At 36.7% G+C, this 17,613-nt stretch overlaps 2 pseudogenes; both read left to right on the top strand.

Moving 5' to 3' along the window:
- Positions 1-1,127: 1,127 nt before the first annotated feature.
- On the top strand, positions 1,128-13,254 carry LOC119518039 (annotated as a pseudogene).
- A 2,268-nt stretch (positions 13,255-15,522) lies between these two features.
- Positions 15,523-16,418, top strand: LOC119518038 (annotated as a pseudogene).
- Positions 16,419-17,613: the final 1,195 nt, after the last annotated feature.

Genomic DNA, 17,613 nt, shown 5'->3' with positions numbered 1-17,613 from the left:
ACATTGTGGGGGCCTCTTGCCTCTGACCTTCTTTTCTTTGCAAGAGTGCCTGTATGTTCTCCTACATGTGTACCTAATAATTTTTCTACCTGCTTAAGAAGTATTTCAGGAAGACACCTCTAAATTTCTTTCTTCCCTTCAACTTGAACCTTGACTGCATGTAAAGGTGACACCACCCTTGTTAAAGCTGAAACAATTTTTCAGAGTATTAGGGGAACTGAGCAGTGGCAATGAGCACTTACATGACAGAGCCCCAAAGTGGAAGTGAATGTTTGGAATACAAAGTCTGGGACACCCCAGAGCCACTGAGGTCCTTTCATACCTTATTTTTTCCCTAATCACTCTTGCTCCCCCATAATAATAATTTTATCTATCTATAGATATGTATCTATAGGTATAAGTATCAATAGATATCTCTCTTTAGATAGAGATAGCAATTGATACACATGCACATATAAGTATTTGTTTATAAACTATATATATGCTTTATACATAGAAAGTGTAAGATTTACTTTCATCCACAAATATGAATTTTTGACCTTTCAGGCACAAAAACATCCCACAAAACTGAGGAGATCCTGAGCTGTGTCTTAAAAATTAAGTAAGATTAGGTGATAAGAGGGCCAACTGAGATACACTAGAGAGGGCAACAAGGACATATATTGGAGGGTGAAAGAGAAGCTTGAAGATATTAAGAGCATCAGACAAGGAGATCCCACTTCTACAAGGATGTGCACCATGTATCAATTCCATTTATGGCCTAGTTTATTCAGCGATGCATGGCATAGGTAAGTTTCAAGACTAATGCCTTAGATACTCTATAAAAAGGTATACCATAAAACAAATTACAGTTACAAAGAAAGGAATGTTTTCATCCTTATGTCCAAGGAAATTGTAAATGGACAAATATCATAAAGAGCTCCTGAAATGATGCCATTAAATAAAAAAAGACTGTTTCTGCAAAAGGAGCTCTATAACAATTTAGTTGTTATTAATAAGTCACATGTTTAATAGGATATTTCTTTATGCCACATTTAATTACATTTTTGGAAGGAGATGAGAAGTATCATGACATAATGGGGGTAATGGATACATGACAACATGCAACTAGAAGTCAAGAAAATAAAATGCTAAAGAAAAACTACACAACCATGACTGAGTTTATTCTCCTGGGACCGATAGATCGAGCTGAGTTGCAGCCTGTTCTTTTTTTGTGGTATTCCTAGTGATCTATCTTATCACAGCGATAGGCAATATGACCATGATTTTGTTAATCAGAAGTAACTCAAAACTTGACCCTCCAATGTATTTTTTCGTTAGTCACTTCTCCTTTGAAGATGTCTCTTACTCCACCACTGTCACTCCTCAGATGCTAGTTAATTTCTTATCCAAGAGAAAAACCATTTCCTTCATTGGTTGTTTGATGCAGTTCCACTTTTTCATTGCCCTGGTGATCACTGACTATTATATCCTTGCAATAACGTCTTATGGCCACTATGTGGCCATCTGTAAACCCTTGTTATATGAGTATAAAATGTCCCGACATACCTGCTTCTCTCTGGTTGCTGCTCCCTATATTTATGGCTTTGCCAATGGTCTGGCCCAGACCATCCTGATGCTTCGTCTGTCCTTCTGTGGACCCAATGAGATCAACCACTTTTATTGTGTGGACCCACCTCTCATAGTCCTCGCCTGCTCAGATACCTATGTCGATGAAACTGCCATGTTTGTGGGGGCTGGTTTCAACGTCACTGTTCTCTCACCATCATCCTCATCTTTTATATTTTCATCTTCACAGCCATCCTGGGCATCCGCTTAGCTAAGGGGAGGTGCAAAGCCTTCTTCACCTGTGGGTCCCATCTGATGTCTGTCAGCATATTTTATGGAACTCTGTTCTGAGTATATTCATGGCCCCTTCAGAGACATCAGAACAGGGGAAAATTATAGCTGTTTTTTATATCTTTGTGCATCTTTTGTTAAATCCTTTTATCTATAGCTGGAGCAACAAAGATGTTAAAAGGGTAATAACGGAAATTATTCAAAATAAATTGTTTCCGAAAAAGTGGAAAACAAGGAATGAAGCTTGAGGCATGCAACTAGTGAATGGACCTTGAGGTCAGTATGTTGAGAGAAATAAACCAGAAACAAAAAGGCCAACATTATAATGCCTCACAAATATGGACTAACTATAATGTGCAAATTCTGATGATTGAATCTGAGAGCACAGATTATCAGGAGAAGACATTGTAAAGCTCTTATAGCAGTCACATCTATTCATGAGTTGTAACAGTTATTTCTAAATTTTGAGATGTTGAGCTCTTTGTGTTATAACCTGGTCAGTCCCTAGAATTTTGGGTATCTGTGTGATACCTGAGACTCAGAACTAGAGTTTGGCAGCTATTAATGTCAGTATTATCCCATTCAGCAAATGTTGAAGCTGAAAAAGAGATCAGAATTCAATTAGAGAGATGAATGAAATGGACTTGGTTATGGCTAAGGTAAAGCAGTCTAAGGGTAAAGGATGATATTGACTGTGTTTAAAAACTTCAACTTCTGTGTGAGACCAAAGGAAGAGATACTAATTTGGCACAAAATCTATGTTTTTTGTAGCACACTATATAATTTAACTTGCATGGTCAGTTTGTACAAACACCCTATTTACATGGTAGTTTGAATAGGGAGTGAACTCTAGTTTGTTTTTAAAAGTTAATGTGAAGCTCCTCTACATCCCAGATTAATTTCAGCAGAGAATAAAAAAAAACATTTCAATTCCCCTTGAGGGACTGAGGAAAAATGTGGAAATATTAAACTTCCCCACCTGGGGAATTCCTGATATTCTCACAAGCCTTGGGGACTACCAGTTTAGAAGGCCAAGCCCTCAACTTTGGGACTTGCCCTTATGAAGCTTGTTACTGCAAAGGAGACGCTAAGCCTACTTATAATTTTGCCTAAGAATCACCCCCAGAGAACCTCTTTGGTTTCTCAGACATGACCTCTCTTTCCAGGCCCACTTGGCGGTTAAACTCACTTCACTCCCCCCCATGTGGGACATGACTCCCAGGGGTGTAAATCTCCCTGGCAACATGGGACATGACTCTCTGAGATGAGCTTGGACCCAGCATCATGGAATTGAGAAAGCCTTCTTGACCAAAAGTGGGAAAAGAAGTGAAACAAAATAAAGCTTAAGTGGCTGAGAGATTTCGAATAGAGTTGAGAGGTCATTCTGGAGGTTATTCTTATGCATAATATAGATGTTCCTTTTCAGCTTTTAGTGTATTAGGATAGCTAGAAGGAAATACCTGAAAGTGTTGGACTGCAAACCAGTAGCCTTGATTCTTGAAGACGATTGTATAAGTCTATTGCTTATATGCTGTGACCATGTAATTGTGAAAACTTTGTGGCTCATGCTGCTTTATCCTGTTTTTGGACAAATGAGAAGAAAAATAGGGGCAAAAATAAATGAATAATAGCAGGGATGGGGGCATGGGATGGTTTGGGTGTTCTTTTCTACTTTTATTTTTATTCTTATTTTTAGTTATTTTGGAGTAATGAAAATGTTCAAACATTGTGATGAATGCACAACTATACAATAATAGTGTGAACAACTGATTGTACACTTTGGATAATTGTTTGGTATGTGAATGTATCTCAATAAATTGCATTAAAAAATAAGGCAGGCAAGTTTTAGATGTAGGAATGTGATGTATCTCCATTACCTAATCTGTTAGTGAGCACCTTAAATTACCTAATCACTTTCTGTCATTGAGTAGTTTTCTTTATTTATTCACTGATGGAAGTTGGAATAATGTGTCAAATAGTTTGTTAGAGTTTACAATGTCATCTCAATGAATTAAAGCACACATACATATAGGAAATCAAAGACAAAACAGAACATAGTTTTATTGTTCTATAAAACCAAAAAGAACAGGAGATTCCATCTTTAGAAGTCATGCTTAAGCAAGGTTACATAGACAGAATTACCACATATATGGCAATGGCAATGTATTACATTTATAGCACTGAATATTTTCCTAACTGTTTTCCAGAAATCTGCCAACCAATGCAGGTTTGTTGTTATTCTTTTATAAAAATTATATACCAAGGAAGGTCTTTGGGTAGATCACAGATTATTTCTCTAAACAGACCTTTGGAATGCTATTTCAAGTGCAATGGACTCCTCATAAACTTCTTTTAACAGTTTCTTTGAACTATATTCTCATAACAAACAATCAATCCAAAGTAAACCATCAATAGCTCTCAGTATCATCACACAGTTGTGCATTCATCACTACAGTCAATTATAGAACATTTTCTTTATGCCAAAAAAAAAAAAAACTGCAAAAAACTGTAGCCCTTATTTGACCTGTTATTGACCCTTAGCATTGGTGTGGTACATTTGTTATTATTGATGAAAGAATATTTTCCCATCTACCACTCTATTATTAATTCCTTGTAATACTGATGTACATTTGTTCTACTTCATGAAATAATATTTTTATATTCCTACTGGTAGTCATAGTCATCATCCACCACAGGTTTCCTGTGTTATGCAGCCGAATGTTTATTCCTCTAGCTTTCCTTCTAGTGACGTACATGATTCTAAACTTCCCCTTTAAAAACAATCAGATACATAATTCAATGCTGTTAATTACACGCAACAAATTGTTCTACCAACACTGCTATCCAATTCCAAACATTTTAATTGAACCTAGTTAAAAATAATGTACACATTAAGCATTCACTCCCCATATATATATGTGTGTGTATATATATACAATTTATCCATTCTCCTATTTATGAGCAATTACATTATTTCTAGTTGCTTGACAATATGAAAATCCTGCATTAAAAATCTTTGTGTACTTCTGCATTGATACTCCTGCAAGATTTCTTCTCAGGTATATACTTAACTGTAATTTCTGAGTCAAAAGAAATGAGTATCTTAAATTTACTGTGCATCACCAAATGGCTTTATCAATTTACATTCCCACCAATAGCGTGTGAGAGTTGCCTTTACTCCAAATCCTTGCCAAAACAATATATTGTCACTATCAAAATGTTTGTTAATCTGATGGATGGCAAATGCATTTTCATTTCAGTTTAAGTTTTTGAATCCTTCATTACAAATGAAGTTAAATATTTTATATGTGTGTATGTTAATTCAATATTTCTTTTCTTTCCATTGAATGTCGATACCATTGTCCACTTTTAATGTAATTGTTTTATATTTTTATGTTATCAGTTTGCATAGATCCTAATGTATTCTGAATAGCTAATAGTTTTTCAATGTTATATGCAATGTAAATAGCAACAACATTGCATTTCATTGTTTTGGTATAAAGTATTTGGTGATGCAGGAGTCTTTCATTTTATTATAGAACAAACTTATCAGTCTTCTCTCTATGGTTGTTCTTTGTTGATCTTCTATACAATATGTTTCTTATTGCTTAAAAATTCTTCTGCATTTTTTTTCCAATATTTTAAAATTTTGCTTTTTCCTGTTAAAGTCGTTATTGTTTCTGGAATTGTAAACAGTTCAATACAAAGTCTAATTTTCTTTTTTTAAGGAAAATATATTTCCATTTATTGAATAATCCATACTATTCTCAGGACATTTATAATGCAAATCCTGTCATATATCAAATTTTCATTGGTTTGTTTCTGGTTTCTTTATTCTAGGGCCAGTTTGTCAGTCCCTGCATCAATCTGTTTTTGTACGATAACTTCGTAATAAATCTAGCTTTCATGATCAGGAAGTTTAGAACAATAGAGTATTATTTTTTTAAGAATACTGAGAGAAGTTGACTTTAAAATGAATATCAATGTCTGCATTCTCCCCAGAATATATGTCCATCTCTTCTTTAGAAGGCCTAGGAAGCCAGTGCTGTCTGTTGATCTCGTGGAGGTGGCTAAGAGAATGAAAAGAAAACAATGTAATTTGCAATCTACATATATTCCTGAAGGAACCCTCTTAATTGATCACCATTACAAATATTCAATACATGTGGCTTAACATGTTTTGTGAGTTGCCATCAGATCTGTATGTTTTCATAATCCTTTTTCTTACCCAAACTGGGCCAGTTCCCAAACCTGAAGCTTCCTTATGCTGATATGGGAGTCCACAGTGAAAGTACCACTGATATGAGGCATGTATGATTTTACACTCTAGGCTTTCCAGGTAATACATTTTCTGCTGGACAATTTTCACAGCCACCCACTTCATGGCAATGTCTCACTCCAATTTGGCATTTCTTCCTGAGACACACAGTTGTAGTAGCCAATGGAGCTGAAAATTATCTTCCAAAGTGAGGAGACCCCAGCCAAGCAGAGTTTTGTTAGGGCAATGTGGTTGATTTTTGTTTTTTCAGATCTTGCTTTTATTATTTCACATACAAAAATTGAGAGAAATATGTAAAAATACCTCATGATGTTTGTGGATTTGTCTATTTCCCCTTGTAATTTTCTTTCTCTTTAAATATTAAGGATGCGTTTTTAGGTCCTTTGAAATAATTAAATTGTATTATTCTTTTTATCATTTTGTGGTTTCCATCCCTTCTTTGATAATGATGAAAATGTGTCTGTTTTCTCTGACATTGATAAATAAGAGCAGAACCTTTGTTGCTCTGGATAGTTGGTGCCAATTGTGTGTAAATCTATCCTTTTACTTTCATGCTCATTAGAATTGTTTTATTAGTGAATTTAATATTTTATTAGGAACATTGATATTATAGATATACTTTCTGCCAGCTTATATTGTGCTTTTAAAAATTTATCCCATGCTTTTTATGCCTTTTCCTTACATGAATTAAATCATTGTTTGCTAAAATTCATTTTTCTTTTTCCCTCTTCCAGTTAGTTACAAATTCTATTTTCTATTTTTACTAGATTCCCTTAATATTTTCTACACCTATCTGAATTAACTTCACTTCCATTTAATAATTACTCTTCTTTGGTGTGAATAATGCAAAGAACTTGGAATATTCTTACTCTGGTTACTTCTATTTTTATTTTATATGTTATTGTGCTGAAGTATAGAACAAAATACTCAAATTATTATTTTTAATAGACTCTAAATGATACTATTCTGTGTATTGCATATATGATTACACTGATAATTATGTTAAATATTTATTAAGGTTAGCATTCTTTTAAATTTACCCATCTTTGTCAATGATTCTCATGACTCTCTCACTGTTCTTTTTACATCCTTCTTTTCCTTCTGGGTTTATATATCTTCTTCATGATATCCACTTTTAATTATTTTCTTGGTAAAGTCTTGTGTGACATAAATTCTGCTTTAATTTTCTGAAAAAAATGTCTCCTTTCAATTTAATACCTAAAGAAAGGTTCATTTGTCTATAAAAATCTAGACTGACAGATACTCACTTTTCAGTAGAAAGTATTATTTCATTTTCTGATTTCTATTAATTTCTTGTTCATTGAAACTGAATTACCATGCTATTTTTAGACAAAATATGTTTTTTCTCTGTTGCATGTTTTTTTTTGTTTTGTTTTTTTGCAAATTTTCGGTTTCCACTTATGTCTAGGTTGATATTTCTTATATTTTCCCTTTTCTATTTTCAGGGCCTGTATATCTAATCTCTCTGAATAAGTCATATCTCCTTTTATATGTTCTCCCAGTCTCATGTGCTTTTAATTTGTATGATTCATCAATGTTATTATTCTAACATTATTGTGTGATGGATTCATGAGTGTATTATCTTCAAGACTTTCTGCTCCATGAGGTCAAGATACATGTGTGTTTTGGGTCACTGTTTTAAAGCCAGCATTTCCTAAAAAATTTAAAATATAGATGGTTCTCAAATATTTGTTGAGTTAATAAATTGTCATTATACCCTTTTCATTATGGTTGTGTGCATACTCTATTCTCCATCACTTTCCAATGTGATCTTCCTAAACTCACAATCTAAAAGCTGATTGTGAGACAAAATACGCATGTCTCCTCCCTCTGCAATGAGGCAGCAATTCTTGAAGGACACATGGCAACTTCGGCTTTCTCTTATCCTCCCTGTAGTGAGGGCATAGTGGGAAAAAGAAGGTAATCCCTGAACGTTTGTTAAAAATGCAAATGAATGAATGAATGAAAGGATGCATGGATGGATAGATGTCTCTATGCTCAGAGAATTTGAAGCATTTTGTGAATTTGTCACATTTCTTTGCTAAACTATCAATAATTTGATATCAAGGATTATCTCTTGGCCTCTTTGAATCCCAGCCTCACAACTTACTAGTTGTATATATCAGGACAAGTTATTTAACCTCTTTCCACTTCAGGTTCTCATCAGTAAAATGGAGATAACAGCACTAAATTCTTCACATAGTTGTGTGAGGATTAAATGGGATGACGCTTGTAAAGTACTAAGCCCACAGTCTAGCACAAATTAACTATTGAATGCCTATTACCTATGATTAATCACTTGTGTTTTCTTAAACACATTAGTAACTCATTCCATATCATATCATTTCAGAATGTATTTTCTGAGGGTAAGGAACTGTGCTTAATAAAACACAAAGACGCCTGAGAAGGAAAATTCTAAGATTTATTATATATTTGTTGCATTAAATGACATTTAGACATTCCTTCACTTATTCACAAATGTTTGTCGATCAATTACTATCTAATAGAATGTATGCTAGATGGGGACACCACAGATCTGGCCAGGAAGGCGTTTACAGTCTAGTGGAGGAAACAGACACACACACTGTGACAGGGATGAGGGCAGAGTGCTGCGGCCACCTGGGGGTGGAGGTGGAAGTCAAGCCCAGTTCTGCGGAGGCAGTGAGGCTTCTTTTCAGAGACTTCAATCTGAAACTTTCTTAGTATGGAGAGCAAACTTGGATCTGTGAGAATAAGAAGAGCTGACTGGAGGGAAACTCAGGAAAGAATATTTTTAAAATGTAGAAGGAAGGAAGGATGGACTATGATTATGATACAGCACAAGGAATTGTCACTGCCTCCAACTGAGAAAGCATTCTACTCAGTGACTCTGCCCTTACTAGTTATGTGGCCCTGGGTGAGTCAAACAGTCACTATCTTTTACTTGAACCTCAGTTTCTTTAGTGGAAATTGAGGATGGAGTACCTACCTCATATGATTATTTTGAGGAGCCAAGCATACTCCCTATGTGAAAGTACCTGACAGGAGATGCCCACCAAAGTTTCTCCTGAGTTACAGTTTCACAGTCCTCCTTTTGGCTTACATTGTCCAAAGCATCTATGCAAGAAAGGATACAGCTAAGAGCTCTGAATTTTAGGAGAGGGCATAGTTCTAGTATAAAAGAAAAGAAAACATGAAAAGCAGACCATCATCAAAATCCCAAGATGAATTTTCTTTGTGTGCCTTCCATAGAACTTTAGAATAAACTCTGGTAATTTTGAAAATACAGTTAATACACTGAGGCATTTGAGAAACATCCTGATCTCAGAGTGTTCCAATTAAACCCAAGAGGGGTGATTCATGATGTAACATTTATCTCTGCTACTCCTCAGTCCTTCTGAGATTTGCTGTAAGGAGGGAGTCTCCACCTCCTTTTTCCTGGTATAAATTCAGTTACATTTTACAGATAACAGAGGCACCAGGAAAATTGCTTAATCAGAGGTTGAGAAAATAGCTGTGAATCAGATTCTAAAGTAAGTCTTTTTGTTGAATTTCTTTTGCAGAAGCTTACAGACCATATGCATTTTCCCTCTTTAGAATACTATTTTTTCTGTCTTTCAAAATGAGTGGGGCAGGGGAACATTGCCTTTTTCTCTGAAACAGAACGCACCCTTCTCTCAGTGGATGTAGGTAAAGAAGAAGAGAAAGTAAGGTCAACTATGAAAAGTAATAATTGTTTCTAAAACACTCATCTTATGCTTACTTTATGCCAGGCATTTTGGTGAACCCTTTAAATGAATTCACTATTGTATTCCTATGACATCTGTATTTCCCATTTTACAACTGCGAAAACAAATATCAAACAGGTTAAATACCTTGCCAATATCAGAAATTTGTTACTGGTGAAGCCAGATTCATTATCACTAATTGACATTGGCTTTGATTCCATGAAATTCTGATGTTCTAAATGCTAAGTTATTGAATCCATACACTTTCAAGATATTAGACCAGGACCAGCATAATTTAATCTCATTCATTTATTTCACCAAGTTTACAAGCTAAATGTTATCCAGTTTTACTCAGAGTTAGGTGATGACAGATGTGAGTACAGGCTCCTAGTCCCATTCAGGACATTTGTTCACTTTAGGGAATTCTCCCAGCACAGAGAGAAAGGTCAGGGAGTTGGGGCTATAGTGAGCCCCTGGCCATGTGCATCTGATCAGAAGGAAGCCCCAGTGGTGTGTGGAGCATTAGACAGTGCACAGCTCTAATGAGAGCTGACACAGCTCAGGGCTGCATGGATCAAAATTCACACAAGACCTTCTGCTGACTCTGAGACTCATGTCTCAGCCTGGAATAGCATCTGGGCACTCTTCCCTTCTTTCCACCATCTCTGGAGATTTGACATGATGTCCTTACCTACTTGCCTCTAAGCACCTTATCTCTTGATCTGTTAGCACATTTCTAAGTTACCATTAGAGGAGGGAAGAGAGGAGAATGAGAAGGAGATGGAGGTAGGCGCATAAAAAATAATTTTCAAAACAGATGAAAAAAGCAATCAGCTTTTTTTTTTATCTGGCATTCCCTATGTCATAGAGCTGTAGTTATCCTTGAGGTAAAACTAATTTATTTTAGTCTATTTTTTACTGTATCTGCCCATTTCCAGTAGATGAGACAGCTATATTAACAAGGATTTAAAGTCACTTTAAGATTGCTTCCTTAAAGGTGAGTGATTATTATGTCTTTACTGTTCATTTCAAACACATTACTTATCTTGACCTTTGTGGGTATAAATTGACCAAGCCATGTTTTTCCCCTGCAGTCCTCTTGGAAAAATTTACTTTTGGTGCACACTATTTCCTAAAATATTTATATGCAATACTTTCTAATTTTAGTAAGAGAGTTGGAATCTCAAATACTTTCTTGAATATTTGCTTATCAGAATTTGCTTTCATCATTTTGGACAATATTCTACAGAACTATCACTTGGAGTGAAAGAACCAAGAAAAGCAATCACTCCATTCACAACACACATAAATGCATTGCTTATGAGTGGGGTTGGAGAAGGAGTTCTTACTATCTGCTCAAGAGTACAGGCTATCTGGAGCTTCTTCATTCTTGTAAGAATGTGTGTATGTGAATTTATTTTGGTTGAGAATCTACAGTTTCATTGGATGTTTCAAAGAGTTCAAGTAAAAATAAAACCAAGAAAAGAAAAAAAAAAAAAAAAAAAACCTTAAGAACCATTATTACATCACTGAGCAGTTGCTTAAAGATTTTCTTAATTCTGTCTTTTTTGGTTTGTTTTCAAAAATAGTATTCTCTCATTAACTTGCAATTTAATGGTATAGAAAATTTATCTGTACTGCTACTCCTTTGAGATTGCACCCTCACTTGGGCTGAAACACTTCCTTTGTAGCTTCTTTCTCCTATTGTTTTGTGGGTGTATGTGGTGGGGGAGAAGATGATCTGCTGCTGCAATATTCCCACTGTCAGCATCTGGTACCAGGCACTGCCTTCTTTGTTCATGGGTGTGAGACTTATGCAGTTGCATAGGGCCCTGTGCTTAGAAAGTTGGCTAAAGCTCTTGATTTTCTTAATATATTTTCAACAAGGGGCTCTGCATTTTTATTTTGCACTGGGCCGTATGGATTATCTAGCTAGTGTCAGTTTCAAATTCTATAATCATAGCATTCCTTGCCCAGCTGGTTCTTCCTCAATGTACTTCATCATGTAGAGGCACTCCTTGATGGGGACCAGGAAAACTGAATGTTCCTTGTTCAGAAAATGTTTACTTTTAACTCTGGCCTTGCTCAGGCAACCAGACCTGCTGCAGTTATCTCTCTGCAAACATACCCTATTCTTAACAACTTCTTACTTCCACTTTCTTTCCACTTTTCAGTGCTTCTGTTTGCTTAAATTGTATCTATTTGGAGTCTACAAAAGTCACTGAGCTTGTGAGTCAAAACTCTTTCCAGTCTCAAAGGCAGACTAAATGACATTTAATAAGTCCTCCTGTGAATGAATCTCTGAATCCCATTTCCTTTCCTGCCATTTTTTTTTTTTTAAATCTGAAAAAGTCCCAGGTCCTGAACATTTTCTTCCCATTTTTCTCCGTTTTGAAAACCAACACGTATTCTTTCTCTCTGGAGTTTCCTGAGTGCAAAGGAGTATGAAAAGACCTCCGAAAGCCACCTTGCTGCTATCACAGAAATAAATATGTTATTTTCATAGTATTAACTGCTAGACAATTTTTCAAGAGAAGCTAGAGCTAACCTCTTTCCTCTGTTCTTCAACGAAGACTGTTGATAGTCTTAGGAGGAAAGTCATAAGAACATGTGAATCAGTGTTTCAATGAAATGAAATATTTTCATTTTAGGGAAACTCTCAGCTAGAATTCTCTGCATTTTTCTGCATGAATTCTGCACATACACACATATACACATATCACTAGCAGTTTCCATGGAATGATCACATGTGGTATCTTTGCACCTCCTGTATATTCTTCCTGGAAGAACTTTTCCAAGAGATCTTTATAGCTTGTTTACTTCTTCCTTCATTTTGTTGCTTAAAAAATGTCACCTGTTCAGTGAGGTCTTCCTGTTGTTTCTATTTAAAACTTCAACAATACCCTTTACTACAAACCTCATTTCCTTTAGTTTTCACCATAGCATTTACTGCCAATTGAAATATCATTTATTCATTAATTACTTGCAATGCTATCTGTCTATGCCCACTAGAATGTACACTCCAGAAGGGAGGAATTCATGAAGATTTTGTTCATTTATGTATCAACAGTGCCTAAATACACACTGTCTTGAATATTTATAAATATTTGCATTATGAATAATCACTTTGTTGTCCACAATGACATGAGAGGGATGCAGGATGCATTATTATTATGCTTGCAAGTGGAGACATGGAGTGACTTACCATCATAACTAAGCATTTAAACTGCAGAAAATGTATTGTAATCCAGGGCCCCCAACTGACCCCAAAGGTAAGCTTTGCTATTGCTTCTAAGTATGTTATTTCCTGATGTTAGAGAACAGATGATCACAGGCTATGGGTCAGCTGCTCAGTTGATGTCTATGAGTATACTAGTAAGCCCTGCAGTAGAAAATGCCTATGGTTAAGGGGAAGATGGGTGACTCAACTGTGTTTTATAGGTTACAGTATTCAAGGATGCCACTGTGTTCTAGTCCTGGCTGATCTTAGTATTTCATTCCTCAAGACCTTCTGTGTCTATATATGGTATTTCCTGACAAAGTTGAAGTTTAGGGAGGCAATATATTGCAACAGCATCTAATAAAGTGGTTCTCAAATAAGATAACTTGAGTTGGTATCTCAAATCTCATGCCCACTAGCAGTGTGACCCTGGCCTTATTACCTAGTTTTTCTGTACTTCATTTCTGTCATCTGTAAAATGGGGATAATGTCAGTATCTACCTTGAGGTGATATTATGAGGATTAAAGCTGTTATTGCATGCAGTGAGCTTAGAAACTAAAACCAGTTATCTATAATGATCAGTATAGGTTAGCAATAACTATTAGGAGTTTATTCAAAAATGTTCATTAAGTTCTTACTGTCCTGGGTAATGGAGGCATTGATGCTAGTAGAGACCTAGCAACTAGCCTTCTAAAACTTAAATAAGTTTTGGGGGCTCAATATTGAATGATGTAAAAATTGGGAAGGCAGGATATAGACTTTAAGCATGAGAGAAAGGGCAAAAATCAAAGCATCTTGAAAGAAAAAAAGTTTTAGCACTAGATTGTGATGTGTGGAGAGCTTAAAAGGCTGAAGAAATAGTAATACCTCTTGATAGATACAAGCTGTGATTAATAGCTTAGATACTCAATATGTAGAAACTTAATTTATATTCTTTATTGCCACATTAAGTCATGGCTACTGACCATCCTCAAAATACTGTGTGAGACTTCATTTAAACTGAAGATGCTTTGTTCTCATATTTGATGTGCCGGTTTGAGTGTATTGTGTTCCCCAAATGCCATTATCTTTGTGGTCTTTGTAGGGGCAGACGTTTTTGGTGCTGGTTGGATTTGCTTGGAAGGTGCCCCACTCAGCTGTGGGAGATGATTTTGATGAGGTATTCCCATGGAGGTGTGGCCGCACCCATTTAGGGTGGGCCTTGATCAGTGGAGCTATATAAATGAGGTGACTCAAAGAGAGAAAAGGGAGTGCAGCTGGGAGTGATGTTTTGAAGAGAAGCAAGCTTGCTAGAGAGGAGCGTCCTGGGAGAAAGCCGTTTTGAGGCTGGAGCTTTGGAGCAGACGCCAGCTGCCTTCCCAGCTAGCAGAGGTTTTCCGGATGCCATTGGCCATCCTCCGGTGAAGGTGCCCGGTTGCTGATGTGTTGCCTTGGACACTTTGTGGCCTTAAGACTGTAACTGTGTAGCGAAATAAATCCCCGTTTTATAAAAGCCTATCCATCTCTGGTGTTTTGCATTCTGCAGCATTAGCAAACTAGAACATTTGATATACATTCATTGAACCACTATGATTGTATACATATAGATTAGAATCCTCTGGAGAATTTATTAAATGTGAAGTCTTAGTATCCCACATAAGGCTTCTGAAACAAAATATTTGTGAATTTGCTTGAAAACAAGCTTCCCAAGCAATTCCTTTGTACAAGAAGTTTCACAAAAGCCCTTTATTCTCCCAAGTATATGACATCATGCAAAGTCCAACAGAGAGAAATAAATGAGAAAAATACTAGACATTCATTCTTTCAGACAAACACAAATTTTTCTTTCTTATTTTTAATTTAGTATATCAATATTTGCTGAGTTCTGATGGTACAATAATGAACTAGACTTTCCTTGTCATTGTATAATTGATATATTTGGAGGAGGAAGAAGGTATATTATCTCTCTCTCTATCTATCATCCATCTGTCTTATCTTTATGAGAAAGATAGAGATTTTGCTAGAAAATAGATACAGAGAAAAAAGAGTTATTCTTATGTGTGATGGGAGAAATGAGAAATGCTTCAAAAGGTGGATTCAGTGAACTAGACCTTCTCCAATATGTAGTTTGAGAGCCAAAGACAATTCTGAAGAGACAGTGGACATGTAGGTCACTTGTATGGATAGATAGTATAAGTGCAGGTAGAGGTAAAGAAATAGGCATAGCTATTGCTGTCAGTTCAGGTGAACCATAGTTAGAGGTATACAGATAAAAATTTACAAGAAATTGAATACAAAGGAAAATGAAATAACAAATTACTAGAAGCATGAAATCCGTTTATGTAATATCCAGAAAGAGATGATTTTTGATGGCATGTGCAGGATTAGAGAAAATGATTTCAATTGTCCTTAACATGAATTGTACCTATGTCTTCTTTATTTCCATTTGTTTCATGAGCAAGCACAGACTCTCAGGATGCTCATTAAAAAAGGCAGTACAATAACAGAATTCATTCTCCTGGGGCTTTCAGATTGCCCAGACCTCCAGCCTCTTCTCTTTGTGTTGTTTCTGGTTGTTTACTTCATCACATTCTTAGGCAACCTGAGCATGGTCATGTTGATCAGTCTGGACCCTCATCTTCAAACCCCCATGTACTTCCTCCTTGCTAACTTAGCCTTTGTGGACTTGTGCTACACCTCGAATGCAACTCCACGGATGCTGATGGCTTTCTTATCTGAGAAGAAGACCATTTCCTGTGCTGGCTGCTTTGTCCAGTGCTATGTTTTCATAGCACTCCTACTTACTGAGATCTACATGCCGGCAGCAATGGCCTATGACCGTTATGTGGCCATATGCAACCCACTGCCCTACAGTGTAAAAATGTCTGGAAGAGTATGCATCTGCCTGGCCACATTCCTTATGTCTATGGATTCTCAGATGGTCTCTTCCAAGCCATCCTGACCTTCCGCTTGACCTTCTGCAGATCCAATGCCATCAACCACTTCTACTGTGCTGACCCACCACTCATTAAGCTTTCTTGCTCTGATACTTATGTCAAGGAACATGCCATGCCCATATCAGCTGGCTTCAACCTCTCCAATTCCCTCACCATCATCCTGGTGTCCTATGCCTTTATTGTTGCTGTCATCCTCAGGATCAAATCAGCTGAAGGCAGGCACAAGGCTTTCTCCACCTGTGGTTCTCACATGATGGCTGTTACCCTATTTTATGGAACACTCTTCTGCTTGTATATCAGACCACCTACTGATAAGACTGTTGAGGAATCTAAAATAATAGCTGTCTTCTACACACTTGTAAGCCCTGTGCTTAATCCATTGATCTATAGTCTGCAAAACAAAGATGTAAAGTAGGCATTGAAAAATAACCTCAGGCAAAATCTGTTCCCTAAGATGGCCAATAAACTATAATTCTAAACCTTTTATTCGAAAGTCTTTGCATTTTGATGCTATTTGATGTTCCCTATAGATGTGTCTCTTGCATCTCAGGTGAAAATCTAAGACCCAGGGAATAAAAAGCTGCATTTTGTCATCTAGGTTCTCACTCCCCGACATGTAATCCATGAACCTACAAGATCAACATAGCCTCATAGCTTGCTGGAAATGCAGAATTACATTGCTACCTCAGATCTGTGTAGGCAAATTTGCATTATCAAAATGCCCAAGTGATTTTAAGCATCTTACAATTTGAGAAGCAGTGGTCTAGGTCCCAAATTCCCTACTGGTATGTCTTGGCACATTGGTGTGCACTGATTACTTACAAAGACACACAGTATGACCTTGCTTTCAGTTCAGTTCCTCAAATTTCCTTTATTCTCAGTCCCAACGATTTAGAGGGGTCTTTAATAAACACATCTTCTATGCCAGTTTGAATGTATTGTGTCCCCCAGAAAAAGCCATATTCTTTGATGCAGTCTTGTGGGGCAGACATTTTGGTGCTGATTAGATTTGCATGGAAATGTGACCCACCCAACTGTAGGTGGTGACTCTGATGAGATATTTCCATGGAGGCATGGCCTCACACATTCAGGGTGGGCCTTGATCAGTGGAGCCATATAAATGGGCTGACAAACAGAAGGAATTCAGTGCAGGTGAGACTGACCTTTTGAAGAGGAGCTACAGCCAAGAGGGACACTTTGAAGAAAGCACAGGAGCTTCAGATGAGAGACAGTTTGAAGACAGCCATTGAATGCAGTCTCATGATCTGGAGAAGCTGAGAGAGGACAAATATCCCAAGTGCAACTAAGAGTGATATTTTTGAGGAACTGCAGCGTAGAGAGGAACATCCTGGGAGAAAGCCATTTTGAAACCAGAACTTTGGAGCAGATGCCAGCTGCGTGCCTTCCCAGCTAACAGAGGTTTTCCCAGACACCATTGGCCATTCTCCAGTGAAGGTACCTGATTGCTGATGTGTTACCTTGGACGCTTTATGGCCTTAAGACTGTAACTTTGTAACCAAATAAACCCCCTTTTATGAAAGCCAATCCATTTTTTGTGTTTTGCATTCTGGCAGCATTAGAAAACGAACATCTTCCTACACTCTTTCTGA

This window comes from Choloepus didactylus, chromosome 21 (genome assembly GCF_015220235.1).
Source record: "Choloepus didactylus isolate mChoDid1 chromosome 21, mChoDid1.pri, whole genome shotgun sequence".
NCBI classification, from domain to species: Eukaryota; Metazoa; Chordata; class Mammalia; order Pilosa; family Megalonychidae; genus Choloepus; species Choloepus didactylus.
Note: the sequence above shows the minus strand (reverse complement) of the source record. Positions and strands in the feature narration are given on the sequence as shown.